At 40.9% G+C, this 13,225-nt stretch overlaps 1 pseudogene; it reads right to left on the minus strand.

Moving 5' to 3' along the window:
• Nucleotides 1-6,976: 6,976 nt before the first annotated feature.
• Nucleotides 6,977-10,960, minus strand: Gm46012 (annotated as a pseudogene).
• Nucleotides 10,961-13,225: the final 2,265 nt, after the last annotated feature.

The following is a 13,225-nucleotide window of genomic DNA, read 5'->3' on the forward strand; positions in this document are numbered from 1 at the left end:
GCCATTTAGAGGGCATCCTTTTTGCAAAAATTCAGAAGGCAGTATAGCCACCAAGACAAGCTGCCTGGATCAAATTCTCACTTTCATACAGATCCTCTTGGGCTTGCCTTTTAGCTCCCGCATACCTTGACGATCCCATTTAGACGGTGAAAACCTCCCAGAGATTCCAAGAAGCATGCGAAGATCACAATCAGGTGTCTTGTGATGGCACAGAGTAGGGACTCAGTGCTGCTGCTAGTAGAGTGGCCACTAGTTCTGCATCACGATCCTGATGAATTTTCCTGAGTTCCAGTTCCACACTCCCACTCCCTGATCACTGTGTGTCTTTGCATCGTTTGCAATTCCTCTAGCTGGTGTTTTACACTCCATCCTGAGAACACCCAGCCAAATGCCCAGCTCCAGACAGATGTATTAGTTTGAACTATGTGACACCGCCCATATAAAATCATCTCTGGCCTGCAAAGCTGGAACTTTCATATCGTTTGATCTAATAGATGCCAACTCTTTCTCTCTTTAAAATGAAGAGACATAAACAAAGGTGTCGTCTTAGTCTTCTAGGAGAGATGTTTTAAGATCATTTTAAAACAATTGCAATCCCTTTGAAAAGGACTGTGGAATGCTTGTCTTTGTCAGTTTCCCTGGCAAAGCAGGAATGAGATCCAAGACAACATTGTGCCTCTGGGTGCAAACTGCCTCCAAACCCCACCCCTGTGAAAGGGGAGCAAGGCCAGACAAAAGGGCAGGAACCCCTGTATTCAGATAACAACTCAAATGATCTAGAACATAGTCGTTTCCACTTTGGCTTCTAAAGAGTAAGGAGGAGGATTATTTTTTAAAGTCCTGAGATGAAACAAGAGGGTGTCCTCTGTGAACCTACTGTCTTAAGAGAGATTGACTTAGGGTGGGTAGGCAGGGCTCCCTTCTCAAGCTTCTAACTCAGCCCCTTTGAAGCCTGGCTTAGATCAGTTTTTTTCCCAGTTTTTTCCTGCCTCCCTCTCCTGTGTTCGCACCTCATTAGCACCCTGCCAGCAAAGGAAATCTATTTAAGCAGCTCTTGCTGACACAGCAAGGCTCCCTTCTTCCACTGATGATTCTCCTTCTGTCCTCTATGGCATGGGTTGGAGAAGAGACCTAGCTCACCTGAGGCCCCAGACACCTCACTGTCTCCTGTGACTGTCGTTTCTTTAGAAAGCAGACAGAGGGTCTTTCAGGACCAGATTCCATGTGATCCTGGTAACCTTCTTTTTGCTCCTGGCCTTGGCCTTGCACTTTGAATGTTCATGGCGAATGGGCCACCTCTTCCTCCTTCGTGTACTCTTAGAAAACTATCAGCAGAGACTCCTTAGTCAGTGTCAGGCAGCAAGCACCTGAGTTTAGATCCCAACCTATAACCCCAACCTTGAGCTTGGGTTATGTTACAGAGACAGGTCTATCCTGAAGCTCAACTCACCAACTCACCGTCCTTTAAACCTGGAAGAATGGATGAGCTTGATGTTCAGTGAGATATTTTGTTTTAAAAAAAAAAACTGGAGATTTATTAAGAAAAGACACCAATATCAGTCATGCACCTTCACGTGTACGTATAACACACATACACACACACACACACACACACACACACATGCACACACACATACATACACACACCTTTTTTAAAAATTTAACACACACACATAACTCCCATCTCATGTGCCTATACCCATGGAGCTCTCTGAAGAGAGGAAGTTGTAACCTGTGGAACTGGAATTATGATGGTTGTGAGCCATGTTGTTGCTGGGAACTGAACCAAGATCCTCTATAAAAGCAACAAGTGCTCCTAACCACTGAGCCATCTCTCCAGTGCCACACTCTCATCTCTTTAAATTAGACTCCAATTGTTGGGATTCTGAAAACCAATAAACACACTCTCAACGCAGCATTGTTATCCACTTGGACTCTCTTTGATGTATTTGCACAAAATTTACACAATCTTTTTAAAAAGTCCTCAACAAATATGCATGAGCACCTGTTGTAGAGATGAGACACTTTTAAATTGGCTGCGGTCTCACTTTTTTTCATCCCGGGAGGCATCAGGGTAGTAGGCTGGGATGGGAGCTGACAAGTGCTCATAGGGAAGAGCTGCAGTGAGTCTTGGAGCCACTGGCTCTTATCAAAGTTCTTAGGGCAACAGGATGGTCTATAGTTTAATACATCTGCAGGAGTTTTTGAACGAAATGGGCACAAACAGATGAGCTCCTGCTTTCTGAAATGCTCCAGATTCCTGGTTCTATTTGTCATTCTTTACAGTGACTGTGATAAGCTTTGGAACCTGCCCCATCATAGTCCCCTCTAAGTCAGATGTCAAATCTTGCTCAAGGTTCACAATGCAGGCAGCCATTTTGAGGTATGTGATTCCTCACTTGACACAACTGAATTTTTCAATGCTGACTAGCTAACAGTGGCTCTTCTTCAGAGTCAGCTTGTAAAACAGTCAATTTGCAACAAGTTGCCTCAATTTGTTCAGTTGGACCACCACAGAATGATGGAGCACATGGCAGCAAAAAGCATGTTGAAATCAAGAAAGGAACTACAATTAGATGTACATGAGCCAAATCCATGAGCAGAGAAGCCCACAGGAAGAAGGGAACGGATGCCCAGAGAGAAGTGAGGAGGACAGAGAAGGGAGGAAAGTAAAGGGAAAGGGAGAGATAAAGGAGAGGGGAAGGAGAGAGAGAAGAGGGAGGGAGGGAAAAATGATGGAAGGGAGGGATGATGGAAGGGAGGGAAAGGAAGAGGAGGAGATGAGATAGAAGAGGAGGACACAGAGCTGGCCCCTAGGAGGAAGAGAAGAAAGAAAACCAAATAAAGTTTCATTCATTTATGATTTCTCAGTTCTTCATCCGGGCCCCATGAACGTATACTTTGATGTCACATCTCTTCTCAAGTTACTTCTGTTCCTTGTTATTGGAAAACCAGTAGCTAACGCAGACTGCTAGACATGAGAGTCTATTTTCTCAATGTTCATGGGTTAATGGAGAACTAACTGTAAGGCCACATTCTGCCACAAAGTCCTCTTCTAAAAATCTCTGGGTCAGCTATGTTGCAGGAAGCAGAGCTATGTAGATTTAGGGAGGAAATGTATGCGCATACTGAGTATCCCACATGCTCTGCCAGGGCTGGACAGTACCTATAATCAAACAGCTTAGCATTCCTACAGTGAAACATACGAATATTCACATTTACCTAGGTAACCTCAAACCAGATAAGGTCATGTTTTGCGGCCAAGTAAGTCCACATTAGATCAGGTTTTGCTTCTAATTAACGTAGGGTCCAAGTTTCCATTTTCTGAGCTCAATAGAGTTTACAAGTGCCGGTAAGACATTGTGAGCATACTCTGTATGCCAGGAAACTATCAAAATTGCTGTCTGTGGCTTTCTTTCAAACCCAAACAAGACAGCCCCAATGATATTTGTTTGTGCAGTGAGGTGATGCCCACACAGGAGGCAGCCCCTGAGGGCCTTGGTGCATGGCCAACTGCCCTCCTGGTCCCTCAGTACTGGCCTGTAGACCTGGAGACCCATAAATGGCTGTCCATTGTCAAGTACTCACCCCCTTTTAGTCTTTTTAAAGAGCAGTGATTCCTTTTGCAAGACTCAGCATATCCAGGTCCCAAGGCAGCTGGCCAGGGTCACTGGCCTAGTGCCAAAGGACCTCATTAGCCCTAACTCCTGTTGAACCTGGGCCCACCTGGTGCTGCTTCACCCTCGCTGTCCTCCAAGGCAGTTACTTATTAGGGTTACTCGCTAGGATGAACTTTCTAAGGAAAGGACTCCCTGGGGCAGGTAGCCCTTCTCTGGCTGGTTCTACAGTTCTGGACCTCATGGGATACACCTGAGATGCTGATCTCTCTCTGAAGGGTTCTTCTCACTGAGGTCTTTGAATTTCCATCAATTCACTAAGCTGTAGTTGAGCAATACTATGCATGAAGCCTTGGTCCAGGCAGTTCAGAAAGCCTGGGTAAGTAAAACAGAACTGTCCTTTGGACAGGACAGAGGGAGAGGAAGTATATCACATCCATGGTGACGTGCCAAGGGCTAGATGACAAATAGCATCTGTGGCAACTCAACTTTCAGAGGAGCTCGGAGGGCTCCTCTGACATACATCAAAGGAGAGACACGTCAGTGGGCTGTCTCCCCTTCAAAGAGCTGAGGATCATACCACCTTAAAACCAGAAGCCCTGCATGGCACAGTAGTATTATCTTAGTGTCCCTGTACATTTCTAATAGCCTTCAACTAAACTCTGAAGCACCATAACATGTCAAATTCAAAGCTACAGAAAAGGCTCCTGACCTTGCCATTGCCATTGAAACCAAAGGCACACGTGACAACAAACAAAGCCAACTGGAGAAAGGAACGACAAAGGCAGCCTATGGATTGGGGGAAATGCTCGCAAGCCATACATCCAGAAAGGAGTTAGTGCCAAAAATATAAAGGGACTTCACACGCATCAGTAAAAGAAAAACATTAATACCTCCTTTCCTTTAAAATTAGGGTCCAGTGTAGCTCAGGTGGCACATTTGCTTAGCATGTTTTAATTTGATCCCCAGAACTGATGGAAAAAATAGAAGCTCTTTGACACCAAGTATGTAAATATGTATGCAAAGGTGCTCATATAGCTTTTATACAAGAGAGATTACAAGGAAACCCGTCCTCATGTTTGGGAAGGTTATCCAGGGTTGGGGGGGATGCGTTGAGAGAGAACAGCTCTTGCACATTATTGGTGATAAAGAAGGCAATCTAGCATGACAGCCAGGAGAAACAATATGGCAGGTTCTAAAAATATTTGAAAACACAGAACTGCTACGTGATTCAGCTCCTGACATGTTCTCAGTGAAACTGAAAACCCTCTTAAACACATCTGCCCTCCCATGTTCATCACAGCATAGCTCACAGGAACCAGATACAGGAACAACCGAATGCTCTGTCAACAGGTGGATGAGTAAACACATCATAGTGCTAACGCAGAGGAACAGAAGTAAGGCTTTAACAAAGAAACCCTGCCCTTTGTAACAACATAGAATGTGGAGGACATGAGGATTTCCAAAAGCCAGATATAAAAATACAAACACTGTCTCTCTGGCCTCACTTATAGGTATCTGAGAAAGAAAGAACAGAGGTTACAGAAAGAGCCCCCATGCACCACCTGGGGAATGTACCTAATGATATCTTATCACATATCAGACATTTCCTTATGAGGATGGATTTTAGGTAGTCTTACTGAAAGTCAATAAAGGGAATAAAGGAAGATAACCACCTGACATGAAGGATACATAAGCCTACTAGATTGTAGTAATCATTTCTCTCTGTTTGTCAAAGCATTATGTCATTGATATATATATTAAAAATATTTTGAATAAAATCTAAAAATCAATAAATAAAATGTTCCACACCTATATTTCTTATAGGCCTCTTCCTGACCTTATAAGGAAGTTAGGATCTGAATTTTTGTTGTGTATATATCTATATCTATATCTATATCTATATCTATATCTATATCTATATAATTGAATGTTTTATAAATACTATATTTATATAAAATTGGAAAAAATGTATAAAATAAGATACTTATCCAATATTATCTATTGGATAATATCACTCTCAGTTTTAGCATTTTAAATAAATATGCCTGAGAATGCTGCTTTGAAATTGGATTAGAATTGATCAGAGTAGGATTCTGATGAAAAGGAATTGAACTAAGTAAGCTGTTTAATTTCAGCAAATACTAACTGACCATTTTGTGTGTTCCGTTGTCAGAAATAAAATTATTATTAACACCTGGCTGTGCTCTCAAGGTGCCTGATGTAGAGCAGAGAATAGGATTGTAGCAAGGCCCCTGTGGAACAGACGTGTGATCTTGTTTTGTCATGATTCCAGTGACTGCATGAAGTCACAATAAAATTTAGCTCAAGCCTAGCACAAAGAAGGGGAGCTCAGAAAGGCCTAGGGGAGTGGAAGACAGATGGGTAGATGGACAGATGGATGGATGGATGGATGGATGGACAGATGGATGCATATATGAATGAGTAGATGGATGGATAACAAAAGTGGAACTGTCAGTTCTTGGACAAGTGCTACATCATCCCTAACTTTTGAGTTCATACCATCTTATACAGATGATCTTTTGAGATACATTCAGTCTCAGCACAACCCTGTTGGTTACTTTCAACTTGACCCTATTAGGTAGACTTCTCTATTTCTATGATAAAGACCATGACCAATAGCAGCTAGGGGGAGGAAAAGGGTTATTTTCCATCATATGCTTTCAGTAACTATCCATTACTGAGAGAATTCAGAGCAGGAACTCAATGCATAAACTTGAAGGCAAGAACTAAGGCAGAAATCATAAAGAATGCTGCTTCCTTGTTTGCATCTCATGTTTTTGCTCAGCTCCCCTTAAAAAAAAAAACCCAGGCCTACCTTCTCAAGAGATAGTACCATCCAAACAGGCTAGGACCTTCTCAATCAATTTTCGATAAAGAAAATAAATCACAGACTCATCTAGAGGCCAATCTGATGGAAGCCATTCCTTAAGTGATGGTCTCTGTTCCTCTACGTCTCTAACTTCTATCAAGTTGATAAAAACAAACAAACAAACAAACAAAACCCCCAAACAACTAATTAGCACCTTGACCCTTGACCTCAGAATAGGAGGGTCTAAGAGAGTCCCAAAGGAGCCCAAGCAAAAGCACCACATTTCCTGGAACAAGGTTTTTGTTTTTTTCTACTTGTTCTCTAATAGCCCAGACTCAGACATTTCACTTGTGCCTGGCAATGGCATCCTCTAGACCTAAGCCTTGACTGCTCTACCAGACACTCATTCCCTACAACCAGTGCTTTGTTCCTAAGCTCGGGCAAGTCCAGGTGTGTCTGGGGCCCCGGGTTCACGGACTATTTGGGTTGCTGAGCAAATGGATTACTTAAAATTCCAAGGGGGAAGTAAAATCAATAAGACAGGCAGGGAAAACTAAGAATGGATTAATTGAGGGAGTTGGAACAGGCAACTGTGGAGGTTGAGATGCCTCTGGCCATTTGTATGCTAAAGAGTGATGGGAATAGGGAGGAGAGCTCAGTTTAAGTTCTGATGACTCTGAACCTGGGAAGCCAGATGTCAAGGAACCTGGTACACATCCTGGAGAATGAAGGCCAAAGAACATGACCTCTCACATAAAACATCCAGAAAAGAATGGGGTCTAAGATCCCGCAGAGGAAATAAGAGAGTGAATTTACTCTTTCATTCCTTTTGGCTCTCTTAACAGCCTCATCTGCCCGCAGGATGTGAAGGTGGGTTTTTATATCAATTTTAAATAAGCCTTGCTGGTTCAAATGGAAATTTTTTTCCAGAACCGTTCATATAGACATATCCAGAAACAATGCTTTGCCAACATTCTGGGCACCCCTGGGCCCAGTGGGTTTCTTCATATTACACTCTCCCATTCTGCTGGATCAACTGGTTGCTGAATGTGATCCCTTTACCGCCTCTTTTCCATTGCTTGTCCACCAAGGTAGCTGTGTCTGGTGGGCTGTCTCTTCTCCCAGTACCTGGAACCACAACAGCCCTTCTTGGCAGCTCATCCTCCTTCCAGCTCTCCACATATCTGAGAAGCATATTTCATCACAACTATTCTCTCTCTCTCTCTCTCTCTCTCTCTCTCTCTCATTCACTCACCAAACCATCATTTTTATTACTCTTAAAAAGCTGCATAGCTGCATATTTAGTCTGCTTTCTGACTCTGTGCTTGTGCCTTCAACACTTTCACAACAATTTCCTGCTCTTCAATAAAGAAAGTCCACTAATTCTGTTTCAGACACATTTGGCACACATGGAATAACTGCAGTCCCTGCTGATGTGCATCTTTGTCTCAGACAATCTCATAAGGACTTTAGGTCTCATGGCATCATGAAACCCTTGACATCTGCCTTGGGTGCCCACTGCATGTGGATTTATGTGCTTTCCCAACTTTCTTGGTATAATGTAAACAATCCTATTGCCAGGGGTTCAAGAGAGACCAGTTTTGTTAAAGACTGTATTGTAGGAGTGCCTAGGACGATATGTCAAATACTGAACCAAGAGCCACAGCTGTCTTTGTTACTTATACAACAACCAGCACTCTCTTCACTGGGGAATAGATTTGGTCTTAGATGGCTTTGAGGAACATAGTACTAGAAATAGCTAAAATCACTTGAAATTAGCCAAATAATGATGGTCAATAGGCCAAAACAAGAAAACCTACACTAATGCAGCTATTTGGAAATAAGACCAGAGTGGAACAACAGAGATAATCTGTAGATAGGCAGGGTCTGGCCAAGCCTGGGCAGTCAGTCATTCAATGTATCACAAGTCTGGAAGTATCACTCTTTCTGAGCTCTCCCTTGCAGTCACAGTCAAAAGATGGGAAGTGATGAAAGCTGAAGGATGATAGACTATCATGTGAACAGGAGTAACTGCCTTCTACCCAGCCAAAGGGTTTCACCCTTGAAATGGCTTAATATATAGCAACAAGGGACAGACCTCCATAACAAAGTGTGCACTGTCTATTGTAGCAAAACCTAAGCTGGCACTGTCACCCTGAGCCCTTACAGGAACCTATATACTATCATTTATTGAGGGTTCAAGAAGCTACAGTTATCAATATACAGAAAGGAAAAAGCACAACCTAGTAGATTTATGAAGAATGCAGCAACTTGTGTGGACTGGGAAATGTTCCTGGGACCAACATAATGGCCTTAACCAAGGTTGGATCTGACCTATACTACTCAAAACATTTTATCTCAGTGGTAGTCATTTTAAGAATGTTTATGAGGAGCTTAGAGTTGAAGAGGTAAACGTCCTGCTAGTTTCTGAAGAAGTGAATTAAGACACAACTTACACACATAGAACATTCAAATTTACTATCTATTACTAGACCATGTGTCCCTGATAATGACCACTATCTTCACTTCATGAGGAAAATGTGTATAAGTCAAAGATTTTGAGGAACTTGCTCAAATCCTCAAGAGAAGCGTGTACCTGAGACAGTGACTGAGCTGAGATGTCCGACTCGGAGTCTCCATCACACTGTGATTCCTGTACATGCTGATAGGTTTGGAAACTAAATGTATGATATACAAATATTCTTTCCATACAAGAGAATCTTCTCAGACATAAAGAAATGATGTGGTGGCCCATGCAAGAAACCAGATAAGCATTGAAAATACTGTGCGAAATAAACCTCACTAAAGACATTTTTCCTAATTTAATTTATATGAATATCTATAATAGTCAAATCTATAGAGTAAGAGATCAATGGTAACCAAGGGCTGCATCACGAAGTGGAAATGAATGATATTGAGCATGGGGTTCTTGTCTGTGGTGATAAGAAAGTTCTGGAAACGGATAGTAGTGATACTTTCATAAAATTGTAAATTTAATGTCACCAAATCACCAAATTAAATGCTGAATAGTTATAATAGTATATGTTACATGTATCTCATCACCAAACTGCAAAAATAAAATTAAGATTGCAATTAGGGTTTGTCTCACTAACTGTTCATTGAGGGTCACCTCAACACCTGCTGTGTCTCTTCCATTCTTGTTCCCTCTAGCCTTATTCAAAATCTTCCTCCAAGCCAGGAACAAGTCATTTCCAATGAGAAGACAGTGGTAAAATGTGTTGAACTCTGAAACCCCAAGCACCTCCACATTTACACACAAATGGAGGCTAGAAATGGATCTCAGTGGTAGAACATTTGGCTAGCAACCACTGAGCCCTGGGTTTGATTCCTAGCACACACACACACACACACACACACACACACACACACACACAATCAATAAAAGCTAATATATACACAAAGTTATATAGTTTTCATGTAACTCATTTGAATTAGTTAAAGCATATTTGTACGTATGCATGTGTGCATGTATATGTGCATGCTTGCATGTATATGTGCATGCTTGTATGCATATCTATGTGTACATGTGTGTGTGTGTATTTGTGTGTGTGAGTGTGTGTTTCCTCTATTCCTTTCCAGCCTCATACTACAGAGCACATTATACCAAACCTCACCATAACCTCCCATGTTGACATTCAAAGTCTCATGCTATAAGTTCAATAAACTTACTCTGCTTTGTGAGTCCCATTTGTATGATCCAATATCTGAAGCAATGAAGATCCATCCAACTCAACAGTCTCCATGTGGGATGCAAGATAACTCATGTGGGTTTTGAAGACACCATAACTTCAATATACCTTTTTTTAAAATTATACATAGTGTTTTTTATCATATTCGAATAAGTTTCTCTATTATTAGTTGTCTATGTGTTGTAAGTAATTACACTGAAAGATAATCTGGGAACTCTTCTTGGTGGTTATAAAGAAAGACTATGGTTAACTATGGAAATGAGATGAAAAGTAAAAGTATGTCAAGGTTATTTCTGTTTCCCCTTTTGATACACATTTCCGATAAAGACTGAGCATTCTCTCATGGAAGAAATAAAGGACTCTTAACATATTCCCAGTATATACTGAGCCACTTTAACAACGTCAGGGCACAGTACAACGGGTTTCATTGGACTTGCAGTATACATTGGGAGAGTACTGGAGTGAACTTACAAATTACAAATTGCTCATCTGAATGTTCTCTCTCTCTCTCTCTCTCTCTCTCTCTCTCTCTCTCTCTCTCTCTCTCTCTCTCTCTCTCTCTCGTGCATGCATGGTTTTAAAGCATATCTATCCCCTCAATTCCTCACTTTATCATTAAAGGAATCTCATATTTGTACCTATGGATGCACAAAAACCAAGGTTTTATGTAAAGAAGAGGAGCACACACATCTTACAGGGAGGCATTGCTCTAATTCATGGGTACAATACCTGGAGTTGCCAGGCCTCTGGGCACTGGTGATTCCAGAGAAGAACTGAGCGATCTGCATAACCTGCAGCATGTTGACCTCTGATGTGAGTATGAGTGTAAGTTGTGCAGGAGTTGCCTTCCTCCCTCCACCTCAGCACTTACCCCCCTCACATTAAGACCTGGAGGCCCATCATTGGGTAGAAAAGGAGACAATTTTCTTACTTGACAAACTGTTTCATTCCCAACTGTGGAATTAAATTTATTCTTTTCTCAAGTGTCTTCTGTGTGTATAAATCATTCAAGTTTATATGCTTTGGTTGCCATGGCAACTGTATGGTTAATTGAATTCCAAAGTGATTCCAAAGTGTCGTTCTTGATTTCAAAGCCATGATAAAGGGCTGGAGCACTTAAGGGTGGGAGTCAGAACAGAAGCAGGAGAGGAAAGAGGAGGGAAGATTAACACACCATATTCTTCTGTGATCTCAGAGCAATCCTGTTACTCTGACAGGGCAACCAAGAGCTGAGGATCCAGGCAATGACCTAGAAATTTGCTCTCACATGAACAGTTAATGAATCATTGTGTGGGCTTCTAAGCAGAAATCCCTGTGTCTCCTGTCCTGAAGCTTTCCTGCCTCTTTTTCCCACCCTTCTTGGTCTATTCGTTCTCCCAAACCGGATCTGTATCTTTTTACACTAAGATGTTAGTAGCTGTTAGAAAACATTTTTCCTATTAAAAACATCTTCGATGAAAGGACAGATGGATAGGTGTATAAATAGACTATTGAATGGATGGGTTGATGGATGGATGCATGGGTTGTTGGGTGAATGGATAGATGAACAGATGGGTCAGTAGGCAAGGATAATCAACAATGACATATTAAAGATTACAGAATGTTAGACTGTCCAATGTTGGGTACAATTCTAGTCAACATCATAAACACAAATCAGCCTTGCCTGGTAGGTGTCAGTGTTCACTTTTTCTTGGTCAGGAAATCACAACTTAGCTGTAGGGGACTTGCCTACCAAGACTCCAGCTAAGGAACAGGTGCAATGCATTTCTAATTCTGTGAAGTACCAAAGCCTATACACATCCCACACTTGCGACTCTATTACCTTTCCAAGTCAGAGGACAATGATAGTTAGAGCAATGGATTGGTGAGTGGATGAATGGCTAGATGGATAATTTCTTGTTATTTATTTCTTCTTCCTTCTTTACTTATGAGTGCTTTATTAAGTTTGATGCAGAAAATGTCACTGCATTTCTTAAAACATAGTTTAACCTTTCACCATATAAGTTCATTTCTTCCTAATGTAAGAATAGTTTTCTTTTATTATATCTTCAAATATGTTCACTCCATTGTTGGTTTTTTTTCTTAGGAGTCATCAATTTACCTGAGATGAATTACCTTTGATTCCTATCTAGTGTATAGTTACATGTATACACAATGATTCTTTGTATATACCATAGGTTTCCTTGACACTTTTTGTATCAGTAATTTAAATTTCAACTATGTTTCTCATGTTCCCTATTGTTATTAGTGTATTAGTCCTAAAGGGACACTGCTCTGTTATTTATGTCCTTGCCTTCTTGAGGTAACTTGTTCTCCTGCAGTCTGCTGTTTGCCATCTTGTTAGAAAGTTCCTTCTGTTAGATTCTATTATTATTCTGTTCTATGAATTTATTCACATTCAAACAGATTTCTCCTCTGTCTTCTAGAGTTAGTCCTCTGGATGGGACTTAACAATTGTATTTCTTTTTATTAATTTTCTTTATACCCAGCATTTATCCACTTCCCTTTATTTTATAATTTAAACTATGTAAATATATTACCATTATTGTAGTTATTAAATTATATCACATATTTTTATTGATGAGGTCTCATGATTACGATAATGGACTTATAAGAAGAACATGATATATCCACATAGCAAGCTTCCTCTGCCCTACTCTGTGATATCTTATATCACCCTAAAACTCTTCAGAGAGTTTCCACCAAGATAAAAAGATCTTACCAGATGTAGATTCCTGATCCTGAACACCAACTTAAATAACCATAGAGGAACAAACCTTTACTCTTGATAAGTTATCTCATCTGCACCATTCAGTTACAGCAAATGAAAATAAATTAAGATACATAAGTTCATCTTTGTATTGTTTCACTAGCTCATTCTTAGCACTGACAATTAAAGCAAGACCTTGATGTATTCTGATCCGGGGTGAATGACTTCTCTGACATCCTTCCATGCTTAACTAAAACGTTGGTTTCTCAGCAGGAATTTATTGGTTGAATTTTGTGCCATCAATTTTTCTGCAGTCTGAGAAAATGAGAGAGTAAAAGAGGACTGCCCAGTTAGG

This window comes from Mus musculus, chromosome 7, assembly GCF_000001635.26.
Source record: "Mus musculus strain C57BL/6J chromosome 7, GRCm38.p6 C57BL/6J".
In the NCBI taxonomy this organism is placed as follows: Eukaryota; Metazoa; Chordata; class Mammalia; order Rodentia; family Muridae; genus Mus; species Mus musculus.